General features: G+C 39.0%; 1 protein-coding gene across 13 annotated transcripts in view; it reads right to left on the reverse strand.

Annotated features, from left to right (window-relative positions):
* GREB1L (GREB1 like retinoic acid receptor coactivator) overlaps positions 1–23329 on the reverse strand; it is a 296105-nt gene that overhangs the window by 142049 nt on the left and 130727 nt on the right. For 9 of the 13 annotated variants that reach the window (XM_045377770.3, XM_065534044.2, XM_005587065.5 and 6 more), the window contains exon 2: positions 16524–16633. The gene's annotated coding sequence lies outside the window, so the exon portion shown is untranslated. Of the gene's footprint in view, positions 1–15986; positions 16088–16523; positions 16634–17639; positions 17890–18870; positions 19144–23329 lie in introns of those variants that run through there. The other 4 variants (XM_074022746.1, XM_065534038.2, XM_074022745.1 and 1 more) reach the window with 3 other exon arrangements.

Consider the following 23329-nt stretch of genomic DNA (forward strand, 5'->3'; position numbering starts at 1 on the left):
TCTCCTCAGCCTCCCAAGTAGCTGGGACTACAGGCACACGGCAGCACACCAGGCTAATTTTCGTATTTTTAGTAGAGATGCAGTTTCCCCATGTTGGCCAGGCTAGTCTTGAACTCCTGACCTCAAGTGATCCACCTGCCCAGGCTTCCCAAAGTGCTGGGATTATAGGCATGAGCCACCACACCGAGCCAAAACTATTTCAAACTATTTAAACAAATTTTTTTTTGTTCAGAGCTGGTAGGTAAGACTTGTAGGAGCTGGTTCGGCTGTTCAACAGTGCTCTCAAGAACAGAGCTCTTCCTGTCATTCTGCTCCATCCCCCTGAATGTGTTGACTTTTACTCTCGATCTTGTCCCCAAATAGCTGTGACAAACCAAGGCATCATGTCTACATTCCAAATAATCAAAAGGGCAAAAGGCCTTCTTTTTAGAAACCTTGGTCTTTTTATTTGGAATGGAATGCCACTTCCCAGCAAACTTTTCCTTGAATCTCTGGCTAGAAATGGGTCAGCTGTCCATTCCTGAGCATATCATCAAACTATTACTTGGATATTATTTGTCTTTTTCACTCTGATTCACTCATATAGGTACGTGGAGTTTTCCAGAATCTGCAGGATATGTGATATTGCAACTGGTTGAATGCGGAAGCACATAAGCTACTCACTAACTTGTCTTTGGCAAATACAATTATTTTTCATAAGATATGCTATCTCTGTTCATATATAGTGGGGTTTTATTATAATTTCTAAAAGTAATATATATTTGTAAAAATTTTCAGTTCTAATTTTTAATAAACAAAAACTATGGGGTCCTCAATAATCTTTTTTTTTTTTTTTTTTTGAGATGGAGTCTCACTCTGTTGCCTCGTCTGGAGTACAGTGCTGCAATCTCAGTTTACTGCAATCTCTGTCGCCTGGGTTCAAGCAATTCTCCTGCCTCAGCCTCCTGAGTAGCTGGGATTACAGGCGCCTGCCACTGTGCCTGGCTAATTACTGTATTTTTAGTAGAGACAGGGTTTCACCATCTCGGCCAGGCTGGTCTTGAACTCCTGACCTCGTGATCCACCCGCCTCGGCCAAAGTGCTGCGATTACAGGTGTGAGCCACCACACCTGGTCAATAATCTTTAACAGTATAAATGGCTACTAATACTAACAGTCTGAGAACTATTGGGCTAGATAGTCTACTAAGCACTTTATAAAAATGGCTGTATTTAATCCTCAGTATTCTGAAGAAGGTATGACTTCTTTCCACTTCACAGATTAAAAAACAAAACCAAAAACCAAAACCTGAAGACACGAAGTGACCAGTTCACTACCATTCAACTAACAAGGGATAGAGCCAGGACTCAGGATCCAGCCATGTGATGACAAAGCCTGCACTCTTACTGTACAGCCTCACCTTGGATAAATCTCATTTCAAGACAGGTAATTTTGAGAATATCTCAGGCCCCCCTCTATCAAAGAGAGGGATAGAATTTAAAATTTATCTGGAATGCCAACTCTGATTAACTCCCTGGAGAGAGTCCCTGGAGGACTGGTTGAGAAGAACCCTGAGGATGCATCTGTGTTCATCAGGAAAGGGTGCCAACACCCAGTGTGCCCACTCATGAGCCCAGAAGAGGTGATGCATGGGAATTCACGACTCTATCTCAAGTTTCCCAGACTCACACACTAAAGCTCTGTGGAGGATGTCGGTGCCCCTGAGCTACTTTTACATAGCAAACAAGACTTCTGATATGATTCCTGGTGGCAGTGAGTAGCATGCAGTGATTTCCATCAGAGTGGCTGGGTTTGTCAAAGTTTTATTAGAGATTCCTATGATTTGGAGAAAAAGCCGGGGTCCTATTTTGGCAACTTTTCTCATATAGGTAATAAAACCAAAATGCCATGAATTTAAATTATCAGGTTTCTTTTTAACAAAAAGCTTATACTCAAAATGTACAATACCCAATTACAAGTTGCATATGTATATAAAATACCCAATTAAAAGATGAAGAAATAGAAGAAAATCAACAAAGTCTGTCAACTGAAATGTTCCTGAAACACCAAGTTTTAGACCAGGCTCCTAAGACTCCCCATCAATACAACACAAACATTAAAATCTTTTTTTTTTTTTTTTTTTTTGAGACAGAGTCTTGCTTTGTCACCCAGGCTGGAGTACAGTGGCATGATCTCCGCTCACTGAAAGCTCCGCCTCCCGGGTTCACGCCATTCTCCTGCCTCAGCCTCCCGAGTAGCTGGGACTACAGGCGCCCGCCACCATGCCCAGCTAATTTTTTTTTTGTATTTTTAGTAGAGACGGGGGTTCCACTATGTTGGCCAGGATGGTCTCGAACTCCTGACCTTGTGATCCGCCCGCCTCAGCCTCCCAAAGTGCTGGGATTACAGGTGTGAGCCACAGTGCCCGGCAACATTAAAAATTTTTAAAGCTCAAAAGTAATTTACTTTTCAGCAGCACCACACGTGATCAAAACAGGGTGGAGGTTGGAGGAGAAATAGGCTGTGCCACTAGTTTATGCATCTAAGTCGAAATCCAACAACCATTTCACCTTTCTTCTTTGCTAAAGAGAGAAAAGGACCAGGAACTAGCACAGAGTTAACCATGGGATTGCTTATCTGTGAACAATGAAATAACTTGAAATATGAACTTTCAGCCTTTTTCTAGAGCACCAAATGTCTGGAAATATTGCCGCCTCTTAATCTATTACCACTTCAACAAGTTATCTTCCTTTCATCATTGAAAATCTTGAAAACCTCTCAGTGTGGTGGCTCATGCCTGTAATCTCAGTACTTTGGGAGGCCAAGGTGGGCGTATGACCTGAGGTCGGGAGTTTGAGACCAGCCTGACCAACATGGAGAAACTCCCTCTCTACTAAAAATACAAAATTAGCCAGGTGTGGTGGCACCTGCCTGTAATCCCAGCTACTTGGGAGGCTGAGGCAGGAGAATTGCTTGAACACAGGAGGCGGAGGTTGCAGTGAGCCAAGATTGCGCCATTGCACTCCAGCCTGGCAAGAAGACTGAAACTCCTTTCAGAAAAAAAAAGAAAAGAAAATCTAGAAAACCTACATTCTCCAACAGGCCTTTTTAGTTTAATTTTAAAAAGTACTCAGTTATATAGGGAGGATCACATAATCTCAATCTCTTCAACTTATAGTTTAAGGAGTAATATGACAGAATATATATAAACAACAGATAAATATCACACTGAATAAAAATATTAAATCCGGTTGGGCCTGGTGGCTCATGCCTGAAATCCCAGCACTTTGGAAGGCTGAGGAGGGAGGATCACTTGAGCTCAGGAGTTGGAGGTTGCAGTGAGCTATGATTGTGCCACTGCATTCCAGCCTGGGTGACAGAGCAAGATCCTGTCCCTAAAAAAAAAAAAAAAAAAAAAAAAAAAAGAAAAAAGAAAAAAAACCTAAATTAATTTTAAAATGGGCAATGGAGTTTCACCATTATAGAAGACATACACAATCCCACAAGAGCATTAGCAATACTCAGATGAAGACAACGGGAAGTATCTATTCCCTGCTGAGACTTGGTAGAATAAAAGCTGACTCTATTCCAAATAAAAACATAACAGGGCTTTTAAAAAATGATAATGAGGCTGGGCGCGGTGGCTCAAGCCTGTAATCCCAGCACTTTGGGAGGCCGAGACGGGTGGATCACGAGGTCAGGAGATCGAGACCATCCTGGCTAACACGGTGAAACCCCGTCTCTACTAAAAAATACAAAAAACTAGCCGGGCGAGGTGGCGGGCGCCTGTAGTCCCAGCTATTCCGGAGGCTGAGGCAGGAGAATGGCGTGAACCCGGGAGGCGGAGCTTGCAGTGAGCTGAGATCCGGCCACTGTACTCCAGCCTGGGCGACAGAGCGAGACTCCGTCTCAAAAAAAAAAAAAAAATGATAATGGTGGCTAGGTGCGGAGGCTCACGCCTGTAATCCCACACTTTGGGAGGCCGAGGCAGGCGGATCACCTGAGGTCAAGAGTTTGAGACAGCCTGGCCAACATGGCGAAACCCTGCCTCTACTAAAAATACAAAAAATTAACCAGGCATGGTGGCGTGCTCCTATAGTCCCAGCTATTCTGAAGGCTGAGGCAGGAGAAGCTCCTGAGGTTGCAGTGAGCTAAGATGGCACCACTTCACTCCAGCCTGGGCAACACAGCAAGACTCCATCTCAAAAAATAAAATAAAATAAAATAAAAAATAAACATAAAAATTATTAATAAATAATGGTAATGTAAAGAATTACATAACTGACCTCAGACTTCCTTAGTGCTGACTATGGAGTTCTGCCCTTGATATCCCAATGCTACCCAAAGAAGGTTGGAGTTCAAAGGACATCTGTGTAATATATTCTAAATGTCATATGCCATGGTATTCAGGGTCACTGAAATTGTTGGCATTATCCACCAGTCTCCGTTTCCTCTAAATCTCAAAGAGCCCCCATGCCTGAGATGGTTTAACACCTGACTGGAAGTCAATGTGAATAAATTTGACTTCAGGCAGAAGATAGAAAGATACTTTTTGAAACTAGTCATTACATCAAATGCAAAAAGAAAGGCGACTTCTAGACAGGCATGGTGGCTTGTGCCTGTAATCCCATCATTTTGGGAGGCTGAGGTAGGATTGCTTGAGACCAGAAGTTTGAGATCAGCAACATAATGATACCTTATCTCTATTTTTTCTTGAGACGGAGTTATATTCTCATTGCCCAGGCTGGAGTGCAAGAGTGCGATCTCGGCTCACTGCAACCTCTACCTCCCCGGTTCAAGTGATTCTCCTGCCTCAGCCTCCCGAGTAGCTGGGATTGCAGGTGCCTGCCACCACGTTTGTATTTTTAGTAGAGACAGGGTTTCATCATGTTGGTCAGGCTGGTCTCAAACTCCTGACCCCAGGTGATCCACCCACCACCTCAGCTTCCCAAAGTGCTGGGGTTACAGGCGTGAGCCACCGCACATGGCCTATTTTTAGGAGAAAAAAAAAAAAAAAGCAAAAACAAAGAAATGAGGGGCCCAAAAAGCTCACGTCACTTCTGTAGATTGTGAGACATAATTATGAAGAAAAAAAAAAGGCCGGGCGCGGTGGCTCACGCCTGTAATCCCAACACTTTAGGAGGCCAAGGTGGGCAGATCACGAGGTCAGGAGATCGAGACCATCCTGGCTAACACGGTGAAATCCCATCTGTACTAAAAATGGAAAAAAAATTAGCCGGGCATGGTGGCAGGTGCCTGTAGTCCCAGCTACTCGGGAGGCTGAGGCAGGAGAATGGTGTGAATCCGGGAGGTGGAGCTTGCAGTGAGCTGAGATCCCACCACTGCACTCCAGCCTGAGTGACAGAGCGAGACTCCATCTCAAAAAAAAAAAAAAAAAAAAAAAAAAAAAAAAAAAAGACAGAAAGTCACCTTGTGGTTTCCACTATATACTTATGTATTGTATGTATCTGGCTGACATCAAGTTTATAAGACTCCATTACGTTGCTTTTCCATATTTTTTATTGTAAAATTACAAAAGGACAAACTATATTAAATATTTTGTCATAGCACTACAGACCTCTGAGATATGAAAAAGCACTTCTGTGACTTTGAGAAAATGTCTAAGAAAAGGACAGTAAAAAATATGAGCAAGTCTTTCTGCATCACTAATTCATTGCTCAAAATGCAGACTGGATCAACTACAAACCACCACAACATTGTGGTTTGCAGCCTTTCTGCTCTATCCTTTTCCCTTTTTCCACAGAAAGAAAAATTGCAGAATGGGGATGTGGGTAAAACAGGTAGCCTCTATCTCCGATGACTTTAGGAAGGGGGGCTACAGAGGTTGGAAATAAAAATTTAAAAAAAAAGAGTAGCTGGGGAAACAGCTGCCCACTAATGCTTCCATGCCTCTCCTCAATCCTCTTTTGCCTTTTGAAAATGGAAAAGAGTAGGAATGCACTCTGAGGGACAGTACTCCTTAATCTGTATGTTTTCATTTCCTTTTTGTGAAATATTTCATAGTTAATAATTACTCTATTATTAAAACTGTACTTCTATAGTATTTATTAAGTACATAGCAGAGAGGCCGGGTGCAGTGGCTCCGACCTGTAATCCCAGCACTGTGGGAGGCTGAGGTGGGCAGATCACCTGAGGTCAGGAGCGTGAGACCAGCCTGGCCAACATTGCAAAACCCCGTCTCTACTACAAACACAAAAAATAGCCAGGCATGGTAGCAGGCACCTGTAATCCCAGGTACTAGGGAGATTGAGGCAGGAGAATCACTTGAACCCTGGAGTAGAGGTTGCAGTGAACTGAGATCACGCCACTGCACTCCAGCCTGGGCAACAAGAACAAAACTCTGTCTCAAAAAAAATTTTTTAAAGTATACAGCAGAGAGAGAGAGAAATGCCCTCCTCAGTGATAAAATTTTCCCTTAACTCTCAAATACTTTTTACAATTAAAGCATTGATTTCAGAATATATAGTCTGACTTGTAGTTAAAGTTGTATGTGAAGCACGTGTTACAATGGCAGGCATTACTGGCAGTTAATATAATAGCAGCTGTTGTTATTATTACTAGTAGTAGTGACGGTGGTGGTGGTAGTGGTGGTGCTGGTGATGGTGGTGGTGGTAGTTATTGTCAAAAAATGTGAAAGAAAGCATCCCTTCAACGATTGCAAGAGTACCATGGAGAGCTTACTAAGTGCCGAGCAAGCACTATTATTACTCACATTTTCAAGATAACTGAGGCTTAGAGAAGTTAAGGAACTTGCCTAAGATCAGTCTACAAGGAAATAGGTAAGACAGGGTAGAATCAAATCAGTTTGGCTCACAGGCAGCTCTCTTAGGTGATATCTTTATCACTCGGACCATTAAGCTACTAAACTACTGACCAAGATGGCCCAGTTGGGTAAATGGATACTCCGTAATGTACTACAAAATTGCCGACCGCCAAAGAAAAAAATCAGAAAAGAAAATGTTTGTTTGCTGATGTGGCCTCATCTCTATATATAACAGTTGCAAGACAGGCCGAAAAGGAAATTTTAACTTAAGATACGAGCCTAAGAGTCACAAAGCCAAATAACAATTTTAAAAATCACAACAAAATAACCCTACCTCTCTATTAAAAAACTCCTCACATCAGGGCCAGGCGCGGTGGCTCACGCCTGTAATCCCAGCACTTTGGGAGGCTGAGGTGGGCAAATCACGAGGTCAGAAGTTCGAGACCAGCCTGGCCAAGATGGTGAAACCCGTCTCTACTAAAAATACAAAAATTAGCCGGGCATGGTGGTGGGCACCTGTAATCCCAGCTACTCGGAGAAGCTGAGGCAGAAGAATCGCTTGAACCCAGGAGGTGGAGGTTGCAGTGAGCCAATATCGTGCCACTGCATTCCAGCCTGGGCAACAGAGTGAGACTCTTGTCTCAAAAAAACCAAAACCAAAACCAAAAACAAAACAAAACAAAAAACCTCCTAACATCAAAAATTAGCCAAGATTGGTGGCGCGTGCCTGTAGTCTCAGCTACTCGGGAGGCTGAGGTGGGAGAAGTGCTTGAGCCCAGGAAGTCGAGGCTGCAGTGAGCCATGATCATGCCACTGTACTCCAGCCTGGCTGACAGAATGAGACCCTGTGTGGGGAAAAAAAAAGAAAAAGAAGAAGAAAAAAAGTTCCCCTTTTGACTAAGTATAAATATATTTTCAAGTATACACTTGGGGTTTTGATAAAAGTTTCTTTTAATACCAACTATCTGGAACAAATAAACATTAATTTTTAAAACTATTTTTACAAAGGAAATGACAAGGAAGAACAAGAAAAACACTGATTTTTAAAAGATCATGTACAAGCTAAAAGAAAAAGAACTGAATCTAAAACACTAATTTGAGGTTGTGTGATTTTAACAGCAAAGTAAGCTGTGGTACAGGTAGATGGGGATGTACATATTCTAAGTAGTAACTCATTTTTAAAAAAGTTTTAAAATAAGTATTTCTAAGCTTTGTCTACTGAAAAATCTGAGAAGCAATAACATTCAATTACTATTAATAAGCACTTTCTATACTCTGATTGTAGTGGCCTAATGCCTTCCACACTGAAAGGAATCAAGCTTTTTCAAGGTATGACCAGTTCCAAGTCTGGGGCAGGGAATATGCAAGATGAGCCTCGAACATCTGAACAAGAAAGCAAAGGTTATCAAGAACTAATAAGGCCGGGTGCAGTGGCTCACACTTGTAATCCCAGCAATTTGGGATGCCAAGGCAGGCAGACGGCTTGAGTCCAGGAGTTTGAGACCAGCCTGGGCAACATGACGAAACCCTGTCTCTACAAAAACAAAAATTAACTGGGCATGTGGTGGTGTGTGCCTGTGGTCCCAGCTACTCAGGAGACTGAGGCATGAGAATTCTTTGAGCCAGAGAGGTGGAGGCTGCAGTGAACTGTGATTGTGCCACTGCACTCCAGCCTGGGTGACAAGAAAAAAAAAAAAAGAACTAATGAAGCACGTTAAAAGACATAGGAGACTATTTGAAGAGCTCCCATAGGCTAAAGATGAGAGAAACCAAACAAAAAAGAGAATAGATCCAACTGACTGAAGCATATTTAAAATATAAAAATTCACAAATTAATTTTACTACTAAAGGAGAAAAAGCAAGAGCTCCTTTTGGAAAGACAAAAACAGAGCACTACAAGCAGAAAAGAAAAGAGCAAAGCATTTATTCTCCTCTTTCTGTACTTTGAAAAGAGCAAAGCATTTATTCTGCTCTTTCTGTACTTCCAAGTAACCAAATAGTCCTGATTATTGAGAGTTTGAATTTTTTTAAAAGAAGAATTCCAGCTAAAAAATGGTCAAAGAGGGCCAAGCACAGTGGCTCACGCTTGTAATCCCAGCACTTTGGGAGGCCGAGGCGGGTGGATCATGAGGTCAGGAGATTGAGACCATCCTCGCTAACACGGTGAAACTCCGTCGGTACTAAAAATACAAAAAATTAGCTAGGCGTGGTGGCAGGCGCCTGCAGTCCCAACTACTCGGGAGGCTGAGGCAGGAGAATCGCATGAACCTGGGACACGGAGGTTGCAGTGAGCCAAGATAGCACCATTGCACTCCAGCCTAGGTGACAAGGGCAAAACTGTCTCAAAAAAAAAAAGGAGGGGGGCAAGGAATGACAGAATTATAAAATTACCACTTTGTAACCCCTAATGAAAAATTCACGCAGGCAATGGTAGTAAGTGAAACCATGAGACAGAAGGTTGATGGGGAACTTTATAATGGAGAGATCACGCTGTCACCTCCTGAACCCAGTGGCTGAGCTTAGCATCACTAAACGTGAGGCAGTGAGATGCTGCGTGCCTTCTCAGTGGAGACGATATGAAGCACACTCACCATCTAGGAAGCATTCCTGCCAAGGGGTGTCAAGAATTTAGTCACCCCTCTAGAACAGGGGTGTCCAATCTTTTGCCTTCCCTGGACCACACTGGAAGAAGAAATGCCTTGGGCCACACATAAAATACACTAACACTAACAATAGCTGATGAGCTAAAAAAAAGAAAGAAAGAAAGAAAGAAAGAAAGAAAGAAAGAAAGAAAGAAAGAAAGAAAGAGCAAAAAAAAATCATAATTTTTTGTTGTTGTTGTTTTGGTGTGATCTTGGCTCACCGCAACCTCCACCTCCTGGGTTCAAGTGGTTCTCCTGCCTCAGCCTCCCAACTAGCTGGGATTACAGGCGCCTGCCACCACGCTCAGCTAATTTTGTACTTTTAATAGAGACGGGGTTGCTCCATATCGGTCAGGCTGGTCTTGAACTCCAGACCTCTGGTAATGCACCCGCCTCGGCCTCCCAAAGTGCTGGGATTACAGGCATGAGCCACTGCACCTGGCAAAAATCTCATCATGTTTTAAGAAAGTTTACAAATTTGTGTTGGGTCACATTCAAAGCCATCTTGGGCCACACTGGAAGAAGTGTTCTAAGACACACATAAAATACACTAACGATAGCTGATGAGCTAAAAAACAAAACAAAAAAAATTGCAAAAAAATCTCATGTGTCAAGTGTAGTACTAAAAAGACAAATTTGGGGCCGGGCGCCGTGGCCTGTAATCCCAGCTACTCAGGACACTGAGGCAGAGAACTACTTGAATCTGGGAGGCGGAGGTTGCAGTGAGCCAAGATCATGCCACTGAACTCCAGCCTGGACAATGGAGCAAGACTCTGTCTCAAAAAAAAAAAAAAAAAAAAGACAAATTTGTATAACTTCCTAGTTTTCTATTACCTTTTCCTTTACAGATGTCACTTTCTAAATTTTAACAATTATTCACTCAGCATTTATAGAAATTCTACTGTCATAGGGATTAATTACATTGACTCAGGAGTCCAATGACCTTAATTCAAATCCTGTACCCACCTACTCCTAGTACGATATTGGGCAAATTGTTCAATCTTTCATCTATAAAATGGAGATAGTACTTTCAATTTCATAGATTTTTGTGAAAATACATGAGATTTTACATACAGTAATAATTTTTTTTTTTTTTTTGAGATGGAGTCTTGCTCTGTCGTCCAGGCTGGAGTGCTGTGGCGCCATCTCAGCTCACTGCAACCTCTGCCTTCTGGGTTCATGCCATTCTCCTGCCTCAGCCTCCCTAGTAGCTGGGAGTACAGGCGCCTGGCACGACACCGGCTAATTTTTTATGTATTTTTAGTAGAGACGGGGTTTCACCATGTTAGCCAGGATGGTCTCGATCTCCTGACCTTGTGATCCACCCACCTCGGCCCCCCAGAGTGCTGGGATTACAGGTGTGAGCCACCGCGCCTGGCCATAAGCCTTTAGAATAATCCCTGGCACAGAAAAAAAAAGTGCAGAACATGTTGGTAGTCATAGTAGCGCCTTTTTTTTTTTTTTTTTTGAGACGGAGTCTCACACTGTCGCCCAGGCTAGGGTGCAGTGGCACAATCTCGGCTCACTGCAAGCTCCGCCTCCCACGTTCACGCCATTCTCCTGCCTCAGCCTCCCGAGTAGCTGGGTCTATAGGCGCCCACCACCACACCCAGTTAATTTTTTGTATTTATAGTAGAGACAGGGTTTCACCATGTAAGCCAGGATGGTCTTGACCTCCTGACCTCGTGATCCACCTGCCTCGGCCTCCCAAAGTGCTGGGATTACAGGCATGAGCCACCACGCCCGGCCAGCAGTGACTATTTTTAAATTAAAAAAAAAATGTATGTATCATTATGCCACACTGAGGATATGAAGAAAAGTAAGATGCATTCTTTCCTTTATAGGAGTTGGACACTACAGTAGATTCTGGAGCCTTGTTTCTAGGAACAAATAATGTAAAAGTTCCAAAGGCTGCTATTTGGCACTATATACAGTTTATTTATTAAGAAACTGTACAATCATATATACAAATCACGAGATGACCTTTGACACCAAGAACAGCACTGCTCAACAGAATTTTCTAAGATAATGAAAATGTTCATATTCTGGACTGTCCAGTATGGCAGCCACTAGCCACAAGTGACAGTTGAACACTTAAAATGTGGCCAGTGTGACTAAGGAACTAAAATTTCAATTTTATTTTATTGTGATTAATTTTTTTTTTTTTTTTGACACAGAGTCTTACTCTGTTGCCCAGGCTGGAGTGCAGCGGCATGATCTCAGCTCACTGCAACCTCCACCTCGGGGGCTCAAGCGATTCTCCTTGCATCATGCCTCAGCCTCCCAAGTACCTGAGATTAGAGGCATGTGCCACCTGCCCAGGTAATTTTCATAATTTTTGTAGAGATGGGATTTCACCATGCTGGCAAGGCTGGTCTCGAAACCTTGGCCTCAAGCAATCCACCCGCCTCAGCCTCCCAAAGTGTGGAATTACAGGCGTGAGCCACTGCGCCCAGCTGTAATTAATTTAAATAGCTACATGTGACTAGTAGCTGTCATACTGAACAGTACAACTCTAGAGTATGTACAATGATTGAGAGATAAAAGATTTCTTAAGTTCTAAGAGGCCTGGCTGTGTCCCTACTGATGTGACCTTGAACAAGTCCCCTAACTGCTCTCAAGCTCAATTTCTTCATCTGTAAAATGATTGTATAGGATAGATTTTGACTGTCTCTTACAGTGACAAAACTCTTTGTATAAGAAAATTATTTGTTACTGTATTTCTGCTTACATGCTCTTTCTCTATTAAAAATATTGCCTGATGAGAGGGAATAATGTATGACTCTTAGACAAACAAAACATACTTCCTGTAAGTTTTCAGAGTCTCAAATCCAAAATATTAAACAATTATATATCCTTGTTCTCTCTCTTTTGTGCTCTCTGAGCATTTCATTTATTCTTTTAAATTGATATTTGTCACTCTCCATTATAGTTAGTTTGGTCTAGTATCTGTCTAACTTCCCCCAGTAGATTGTGAGTTTTCGGGGACATATATTTTGTTTAATGCTGGAACTGAGTAACAAAAAAATGAATAAATTGAGCTTTTGTGTCTTATCCAATTATATATTAAACAGGTCTGAAGAGGTATCTCTTCCCAAGCACATTCCATAAAAGCACAAAGCTAACCATGCCTTCAAAACAGAAGTGTTTTATTTCATTTTTATTCATCCTTCTTGCTGAGGATGTTTAGAAAGTGCAAACAGATTAAAAGACAAAAATTTTAAACTCCTTTAATAGTTTTGTACATTTAAATTTGGAAATTTGGACAAATTTATTTTTTCTCTTTTCTTTTCTTTTTTTTTTTGTTTGAGATGGAGTCTCACTCTGCTGCCTAGGCTGGAGTGTAGTGGTGCAATCATGGCTCACTGCAACCTCCGCCTCCTGGGTTCAAGCGATTCTCCTGCCTCAGCCTCCTGAGTAGCTGGGATTACAGGCACGTGCCACCACGCTCAGCTAATTTTTGTATTTATTTAGTAGAGACAGGGTTTCACCATGTTGGCCAGGCTGGAAGAATTTCTTTTGATAGTTTGTAAAGTCAAAAGTATTTTAGGTATTCAAATAAAAACCCAACCCTAGTAACTTAATCCTAAAATTTACCCTTTTTAGCAATATACTTACAGATATGCAATATATATTAAATTGTTTTAGAAATAGTTATTGTACTATGCTAACTAATTTCATAATAATGATAAAAAACTATCATGATTACAATGCTATTTTTCCTTTGTAACAAAGAAGTACAAGTTACCACTGGAAATCTTTACTTTCTTCCTTGAAATGCCAGAAATTCTTCTGTAAAATAAACACCTCTTGTCAAGACTCTCTGGAACTAGTATAATTACCAGAGGCAATCCTGGTGTAAGATCAAAGAAGCAAAACAATAATAGGCAACGTGTGACCTCTACCATGTCACCAGAGACCAATTTTTCAACAGGGAGAACAGTCAATAATCCAGAACAGAAAACATTAAATAACAAGAAATGCTTCCAACGTGTGGCTCACCACATCTTTCAACGCTGTCACATTCAGAGTTCATAGTCTCTAAGGTTTCTGAAAACAAACTTCTGGGGATTTATCACAACAATCATTAAAATCTGCATAAAACACCAGAGGCAAAAAACAACTTGCCAATTTCCCAAATGCAGAGTAGAATTTCAAAAGATACTACAATAATTTTCTAAATTTCATCTGATGCTTTAAATAGTGGGACGGGCACAGATAACTAAATATTTTCCACCTAACACTCAACTAATTTCTCTTATTTACCCAGCCCCATTTAATTATCCCAAAGAAGTTGTTTGCAAAGTTGGCTATGAACATTAGCCAGATAAATATAATTAGTAATAATAACATATTAAATACTTCTCCGGGTTTTTTTTGGCTTTGTTTTGTTTTTGATAATGGTGGGTCACTAAACCCAGAAAGAGGGTCTCTTGTATAATATATTTGAGTGACTAGGCATTACAAGTGTACAAAGAGGGGTAAATAAATTCCCAAAGTAATTACAGTAAAACAGAAGTACGTTTAAAACTGACTTCTAAAAAGTACTGCAAATCAAATTGTGCCTTAGAATCAGCAAAACTTGATGGTTTTTCTTAAATACTATTGCCAAATAGCTGTCTTTTTTCAAAATCAGATGTGAATTAGGGGCTGAACAAATGTATTTGAATTATTCAACCTGCAAAGCACACATTCTGCTGATAATTCAGAGAGTAAGCAATAAAAGAGGGAGACTTTGCTTGAAAGAAAAAGCACTGTAAATTCAAAGCAACCATGAACATTGTTTTTTTTTTCTTAAACATTCTATTCTTTTATGATTTCTTGCTACCTCCATCTTTCCACTCTGTCATCTGCTCCTGTCTTTCCATCTTCTTAGCTTATTAACATTGCTAATCGTATTTGTCAGTTTTGCCACAATTTTAAGGTTACTTAAACAGCTGTGGGTTTTCTCTAGGCAATTATCAGTCACTATACTTAGGTTTCTAAATTAGTTGTTGAAAGGTGCTTTAACCTTGAGAAAATAGAAAAAGAGCAGACTACGTGCTAAGCCTCACATTTATGTATATGTTTCTTTAACACAAGTGATTATCAAAAATTCAAAAGAAGTCACACACAATTAGTAGATATCGTAAATTTATAAATTAGCAAGGCCTATTATATTCCTTATCATTTTATCTTTCTTTCCTTATTATATACATTGTAATATATGCTTTCTCTCTATATATGTGTATAGATTGGAATATAAAAGATAGTATATAAACTGGAATATCAAAATGCTGCCAAATTCCTCTAACAGTCTCCTTTCACAACCTGTCAGGTGGCTAATACCTTTCAAAGGTATCCACAATCATATAAGCGGTCTCTTGAGGTCATGGGTTGTGGTAAAGAGAGCTTTTACAACATGCAGATTTTTCCCTTCTCCATTTCCCTTCAAAGAGAAAACTCCTTATTGTATTGCTTTTCTTATTCTCTATTCGTGACTCTGACACTGATTTTCTTCTTGACCACATTCAGGGAGAAACACAAGGTTGAAGGTTATTTGTCAACTGACAGCCTCTTCTATCAGCTGTCGACAACTAAATAAAAAATTTGAATTCCGGAAACATACTTCATGTGCCACCCATTTTCCTCATAAGTTAAAATAAATTCAAAGATTACTTTTTAGAGTTAACAAGTTTTGGTGTTTTTAAAGGTTTAATAATAATACCTTGTCTGCAGATTAGGCCAAAAGCTTGTAGAATGAGTTTTAAATTAATATAGGTTCCTGGATTACCTCTCCCCCCTCCACCCTCCCTCACTCCCCACCCGCTACCACTTTCTGCTCCAAGGAAAGAACAAGGTGATATTTCAACAGTGCAAAATTCTTCCTGAGAGAGAAACACTAAAATGATAAACATTTTGAAAAGCAAAGTACACTTCAAACTCCAATTGTTCTTTCAGACCTATATTGACTCTTATAGACATTGCCAACATTTGGTAAGGATTATCCTTCCATTAGACAAAAGCGAGCATTCCTTAGATAAATCAGGAGTTTTTGCCATGAGACTCATAAAACCTTTTCACAACACAGATTTTCAAGAGAATCCTTTAAGGTTTAGGAGGCTGCTCCTTTTACTAAGTAACAAAATACACCCCATGGTGTCTCACTGACCCCACTCAGCTGTCCTTTGACCTCCTCAATTGTTGCAGCCTAACTCCAGGGTCCACAGAATGTGCCTCCCATATCAAAAAGGCTAATGTTGCTTCCTCCTAGCACCTGGTGAAACAAAATGCAACAGTTCTCTTTCTTCTGCCTCCTCCGCTCCCTCTCTGACCATTTTCCAGATGTTCCAGGCCCAAATGTTAAGCCCATCCTGGGTTTCAGTATCTGCGTGGTCACCATGAAGGAACAAACAGGGACCAGGCTGAAGTGGCAATGACCCTCTTGTTCTTTTTGGCCTCAAAAGGATACAACGTGTTATAAAAGAGGAAAAGATCTTTGGCCTCTCTTGGAAATGCCAGGCTATTTAAGCACATTGTAACTTCCAACAGGAGAGAAACAGTCTTAGGATATATATGCCCCTTCTGACAGATAGGAGTTACCTAAACAGTAGCCTTAAATTCTCAGTTCTAAGCAAGCATCTGATTTTCTTTGTTGGGGGGTGGGGAACATCACCTTTTTCCTTTTCTAAATTAAAAGCCTCCTAAAATAGAAAAAAAAAAACCTTTATAAAATCTTTAGAACATACATCTCAGGATAGTGTTACATAAGACAAATATGTGCAGTCAATAGGGATAATCTGGGTATTTCTGCAGAAGCCTATAATCTAGAAGTCTCATTTATTAGACAATTTGAAGGACAAAATCATAATCAACAAAAGGGAATAAAGAACTGAATTCTTATTGACTTAATTTAGGTATATAGGAAATACAGAGGCTGTTGTAGAGAAAGAACTCACTGCCGAAGCTTTCTGGTATGGGATAAGGAGACGGGGGAGGGGAGAGGAAAGCAGGGAAGGAGAGGAGCTCTTACTTACTTTAAGGAGCAAACATAGTAGTTTTACTTAAATTTTAAATACAACTTCCTAAAACAATTTGATCTTGAACAATTGGGGAGGGGCATATATAATTGTACAATACCTTGGTTTATTTAATAACATTTTTGAATCACAGTCATGATTAAGTTGGGCAGTCAACACTTCAGGGAGTCTGTTGCCTAGATTTTAACTTGTTTAAAGCTTTTTGTGTACCTGCAAAAACATAAAAAATAAAAAAATACATATAAAGACATGAGTTAATTTCCAAATACATATTATATAATAATCTAAATATTTATAATTCTCTGAAAATCACACTTAGAAATTATCAAAGTCTTACACTTTACAACTCCATATACATTATAATGAGCAAATATACAGATACTCCACCTTTCTCAATAGCCTCAAAATAATGACTCCTAATTATAATATATACTCAAGGATAATTTCCGTTGTTCTTATGATTTCCCCACTAAAAGTAAGTTGAATAAGTCTGTCAAGTCTGCATTTGTGGCAGATGTTACCATAATATCAAAAGCCAACAGATGACTTTTAGGAATGAAATTAGTGGAAGGTAATTTTCTTACCTAAGGAATTTAAGAGTAATAATCTCTGATACCCGGGCCAAATTTATCTGCTCAAAGAACTATCAAAAATGTAAAACATAATTAATATTGATTGAATAATTTCCAATAAGCCTGCAAAAAGAAAAAGAGCTATTGTTTCCTACCCTTCTGAGTAGCGTATTCCTAGAAGATATTAAACTAAATAATTATAATTGCATATAATTGGTTGAAAATTATAGTACGCATATTTATCTTTCCTCTAAATAGATTATGGTCAATATAAACTACTACATGGGAAAATAGGAAATATATACATGGTCAATATAAACTACATGGGAAAATAGGAAATATAGCTGTAAAACATAAAGTGAAATGAAAGCTACCTGTCATTGATTTTTATAGATAACACAGAAGCATTTCTAGTCCTTTGTTATTGTGTTTAAAAAGAAAACAAAAGAGGATTTTCCTAAGAAACTAACTTCTTTCTTGAATATTTATATGAACTAAATATGAATATTTATAGAACTAAAATATTTGAAGTAAAATTAACTTATGTTGTCCAAAAATGTTTTTTTCATTTTACTTTTCTCTTATGCCAACTTGAAAGAAAGAAAAAAAATTTTAGATTTTTTGAATAAAAGTATTTATCTTACCTCTTACTGTCAGAAGAAGGTCTTCAGGCAAAATAATTAAAAATGGAAGGTCTAGTTTTTCAAACTCACATATATCCCACCCGCCCACACATAAATAGACATCTTTTCCTAAGTCAGCAGGAGCCTTGCTACCTACATCCAAACCCAAGATTACCCCATATGGTCAACAAGGTCAAACTGCATTACTGCCAATGAAACCATATTACTCCACAAGGACCCTAATGATTTAAAAAAAAAAAAAAAAAAAAGTCAGTAATCTAATTCCAATAGCTTCAGAGTCTAAAATTGCTAATTTTTGGCCACGTGCTGCACACTTCACCTGTTAGTAATGACATTTTTGTATTTTCTTCTAATTACACTCAAAGCTAAGACCTTTGGCCCTGGGCCACAGACCCCTATTCAGGCTGCACACATTCTCTTAAACGACCTGATCCTTTGTTGTCACTCTTACTCTTTCATCTATTATTTACACCCATAGAGAAGGAAGATACTCAACCATTTGTATAGCTTAAAGCTTCTAATCATCTTAATTTCTTTGCCTTTCAACCTATGGTCTTTTTCATAGACAAATGCCAAGAAGTTTGACAAAATCATTTTTTTTTTTTTTTTTTTTTGCAGTCATATTGCCCCCTCTTCTTCTTTCTTACTCCCTGGCCAACCTCCTTCCTGTTCCTTGTCTCTCACAGGAGGGACTTTGTATTAGCCAGGATTTACAAATTTTGACCTTCACCAACAAAATGTATTTCTAAATACAATACAAATCTCCAACTTGCTCTGACAGATCAATAACAATTATATTTCTTTTTTTGACCAAAGAACCCGTTAAGTTGAAGTTTACTGAAAATAACTTAAAATCTGTCCCCAGCCTCCCAAAAGCCTGAGCACAGAATTTTCAGAATTCCTCTACGAAAGTGCCAAAAAGCATTTAGTAAACAATATTAGTTATGTGGCCAAAACTTTTCATTTTAATGTCTGTGCTTGGTCAATTGTTTACAAAAAGAAAATTTAGAAAAAAAGAGGAAGGAAAGAAAAAAGAGAAAATAAAACAAAAATTTTAAGCTTAGATTTCTAATTTAATCTTTAAAACACTGAAAAGACTACTAATTCTCCAAACAGCAAAATCCTCACATAATATATTCTGTATCATTATGATTATTTCCCAACACTTTACCAAGGTTAAAAAATATATATTCAAACACATTTTGCAAATCCAAAGCATGGAATTGTTTACCATGATGCAGATGTCTCCCTCAGATCACGAAAGCCAAAAGATTCTGATTTCCAAGATGTTTATAAAATGACATCTGATCCATCTTTGCTCTCTTCCTCTATTGCTCAGCTTACTCTTGATTTCTAACAGTGTTTCCTTGTTGTCTGTCCCCTCTGCAGACCCTGAAACCCCATGACTTTTCTTATTTTCACCATTTGCTTCAACCAGCAGTTCACTGGAGACCCATCCATCTTGTAATGCCTAAAGTGACAGATGCTCTCAGGAACGACCACACTGCTGAGTGAACAAAAGATAACATCACCTCCAGGAACTCCAGAGAGAAATACAACTGCAAGCTTAAGACGGGGGCTGACTTGACAGACACTGGACCATAAACCTCTTCTAAGCAAAAAAGAAAACAATTGCCACACACACACACAAAATCTGACACAATCAAAGGCAGAAAAGAGTGATTATTTGTGGATTGCCTTTTCACTCTGTAACTCACTTTTCCCCACCCAGTGCTTTTATATTGGGGCAATTCACTCACCAATAGGCAAGAGGAGTTCTTGTGTGTGTTTGAGGGTGGGGGCGGGCAGGGGAGCCTTTCTCAAGTATCTTCTTTTATTCATCAATATTCAAAGTGAAATTCATTCACAAGTGTTTCAGGAGATCTAAGTCTGCCACACAGCATTGTTAAGCCTGACTATCTTGTTTGCATATAGCAATATCTGGACTCAGAAATGCTGACTCAGTTCTACTGCGTGAAAGGCACATGCATGCTTTGCAAATTAAAAACACATTAGAAATTAAAAAGCAACCTGTGACAATGTCAACAATATGTGCAGCACATTTGAAAAAGCTCACCATTCATTCATCAGACAATCTCCAACTTGGGTTAAAAACACATTTTACAAGAGGATTCTGGGAAGGGCTGCAGAGCTCTTTTCTAACAAAGGCAAGGTCATATTAACATCTCCCAGCAACAAACTAATGACAGGGAAGCTGTAGATGCAGGAGACTCTGCTTGATGCCATCTAGGTTCTAGGACTTTCCTTGTGGCTGTTGTTTAAAACATCTTATTTAAAACCATCAGACAGCAATAGGAAGTAAATAGAACTCTAACATTCAGATAAATTCAGTGAAGGGAAAATTTCAAAGAACATAAAAACAAAAACTAACCTGGAGGTCAATTAAGAACATCATGTGGTCAATGCCAATTATGGAGATTAACAACCCGTTTTTATAATAGATATCAAGCAACACAGGAAAACCTCTGTTGGAGCTAAATACATTATTTTTCTCAAAAAGGGAAAATGATACAAATATTTATGTTACATCTAAAATAAAAAGCCAAAATGCTTAAGAAAATTTCCATCAACAGTATTTCTAAGAAGAAATCTAAATACTTACAGCATTTCTTTAATAAAAATATTTTTTCTCTAAAATTTTTGTACACAAAGCCTTTAAGTTATGCTACAATCATTTTTCTCTGGCGTTACTAATGACTCCTCTCCTCTCCACTTTCCAAAAAAAAAAAAAACAAATTTTAAAGTATATTTTGTCTCCTGTGATTGAATTACTTGTGGGGAGAAGGTTAAAAAATCAACATATCAGTTATTTAAACATTTTTATGTCTCTCTTCTTTCCTCAAACACTTCAATGTATCTTTCATAAATAACATAGTATAATGTTTCATAATCTCAGAATTTTCTGGGTTTTTTTTTAAGGCTGGCAAAGCAGAATACATACAAAATAAAAAAATGAGTATGTAAAATCATATCACAATAGAAAAAAGATTAAATAATTATAGAACACTTATGTAAAATATTTGTTCTAATATGAACTGGATCTTTAACTAGAAGACTTTATAAACAAAGCCTCATACACAGTGGCCCTAAGTAATCCCCCACAATCTATTAATCCAGAAGTGCCACATCATTCAACACTTTCAAACTTTAGCATTAATAACAAGAAAGAGAAGTGACCTTGAAATGACAGCTCCACTGCAGAAGGCTCAAAAAAAGATCCAATTAAATGATCTACATTAAAACACAATAGAATCAATATGCATGCTAGAAAAGTACACCCCTATGGAAAGTTCTTATTATCTGACTGATCAGAAACAAAACAAAACTTTTTTTTTTTTTTAAGGGCCCCTTCCAGATCACAGTCTGTACCAGAAATCCACACAGGAAAAAAAATCCATCAAAATGAAACCCTAAAAAGGTTTACCCTTCACCATCCTATTTGCACTTCAAAACCCTGTTAGTCCTTCAGTTAAACCCCAGGGCTGAACCATTTCAATAATAAGAGAGGTGGCCAGTGGTGATTTATCTCCCATTTGGCCTCTGGACAGAGCTGTAATGTCTAGGAAGCTTCCCTTCCCTGACTGGATCCCTCCCCCAAGTCTCCACATTAATTTGTGCAGCCTTGGGTCTGCAATACCTTAGAAACAATTCATGTGCCCCTTCCAATCAGATGCAGGAACACTCTGTACTCAAGATTTGGTACATTTTCTCAGCAATGATTTCACAAAATGGCATGCTGCTGACTAATCAGAGCATGGCAAATACCAGTTTACATTTCAGATTCTCTTTGTTATAAGTTAGGGAAGAAAAGAAACTTCCTTAACTGTAGCCCCTCTCCTCTCACATACGTTACCGTAACTTCATAAGCTTTTCCCAATGTATCCTTTGATACCCTTTATGTTTGGGACCACATTAGCCAATATCCTTCAGTGTGGTACTCATCTAAATTTAAATCTTTGCATTGTAAAAGACCTTAACAAATCCAAAAAAGTGGAGATTTCATAGGTCACAGACTCCTGGGTCAAAAAGACCTAAAAATAGATAACAGACCACCACGACTGAACTGACTTATTCTACCCTTGTTATCGAATATGTACTGTGTAACTGTCATCACATACACTCACCAATTTTCCTGTAGTAAAATGAACACCAACAATGTTAACAGTTATCTAAATGGAAATATAGATCCCAAAAGTCATCAAATGTGAAACACAGGGAAATTATTCCTTAAAAATGGAGGATATTTTATCACTAAGTATGACTTATCTATTTCATAGTTATGTTCATTTGCTTTCTAAAATGGAAAGAGAATAAAAAGCATATATAACCTTTTCCCTACCTATTCAATTTTTTGTTTTATTTAAATGAGAGGAGGTTTTCTAATTGAGTCTGATAAATTCCAGCTGAATGTCACATTAACAGCTTGCACCAAATGATTCAACTATAGTGATCTAATTTTACCAGTTGAAACTGTTCAAGCTATTTCACTAAATTCACAAGTTTAGAGACTCCATAGGCAAAGATAAATGTATTTCATTGAATCCTAATATCAGGCACTGAGTGCAGTGGCTCATGCCTGTAATCCCAGCACTCTGGGAGGCCGAGGGGGGTAGATCACCTAAGGTCAGTAGATCGAGACCATCTTGGCTAACACGGTGAAACCCCGTCTCTACCAAAAATACAAAAAATTAGCCGGGCGAGGTGGCGGGCGCCTGTAGTCCCAGCTACTTGGGAGGCTGATGAGGGAGAATGGCGTGAACCCGGGAGGCGGAGCTTGCAGTGAGCCGAGATTGCGCCACTGCACTCCAGCCTGGGCTACAGAGCGAGACTGCGTCTCAAAACAAACAACAACAACAACAAAAAAATACAAAAAAAAAAAATTAGCTGGGTGTGGTGGCAGGCGCCTGTAATCCCAGCTACTTGGGAGGCTGAGGCAGGAGAATTGCTTGAACCCCGGAGGCAGAGGCTGCAGTGAGCCGAGATCGTGTCACTGCACTCCAGCCTGGACGACAGAGGGAGACTTCGTCTCAAAGTAAATAATAATAATAAAATAAAAAACAAAAACCTTAATATCAGTTAAGGAAACTTAAAAATAAGAAAAGTAAATATATGACTGATAGTTTAAAATACAAGAAATATAACTCTTTGTCAACTGAAAGAATTATTCACAATTTTGGAAGTATTTATCAATAAAAGTTATATTTCTTCAATTAAAAAATACACCACAAACATCCTTATACCACATTAGCAAATGTTTTTCATTTTCAGAGCCCTAAATACCACAAATTCCAGAAAAAAAACCTTCCTACCAAATTACTTTATTGCATGCAACCAGATCAATGAATCTCAGATTTATATTTGAGATGACACAAATATTTAAACTGGCATTAATAACAATATTCAGGAAAATAAATTTCTTAACCTACTTCATGAAAACAACCATAACAAAAAGAAGCTTTCCTCAACAGTCAACAAGAGTAGTTGATGCATCACAGAGGAAATACCCAATCTTCATTAAATATTTATTCAGTGCAATAGACTGTCAGGTGCTATTTAGACCTCAAAGAAGAAGCACTTCCTGTTTGGTAGGAATCATGTCTTAGGAGAACTGAATGGAGATGAGAGGGAGTTCCTCAAGTCGTGACACTATACTTCAAAATAACAATGCT

This window comes from Macaca fascicularis, chromosome 18 (assembly GCF_037993035.2).
Source record: "Macaca fascicularis isolate 582-1 chromosome 18, T2T-MFA8v1.1".
NCBI classification, from domain to species: Eukaryota; Metazoa; Chordata; class Mammalia; order Primates; family Cercopithecidae; genus Macaca; species Macaca fascicularis.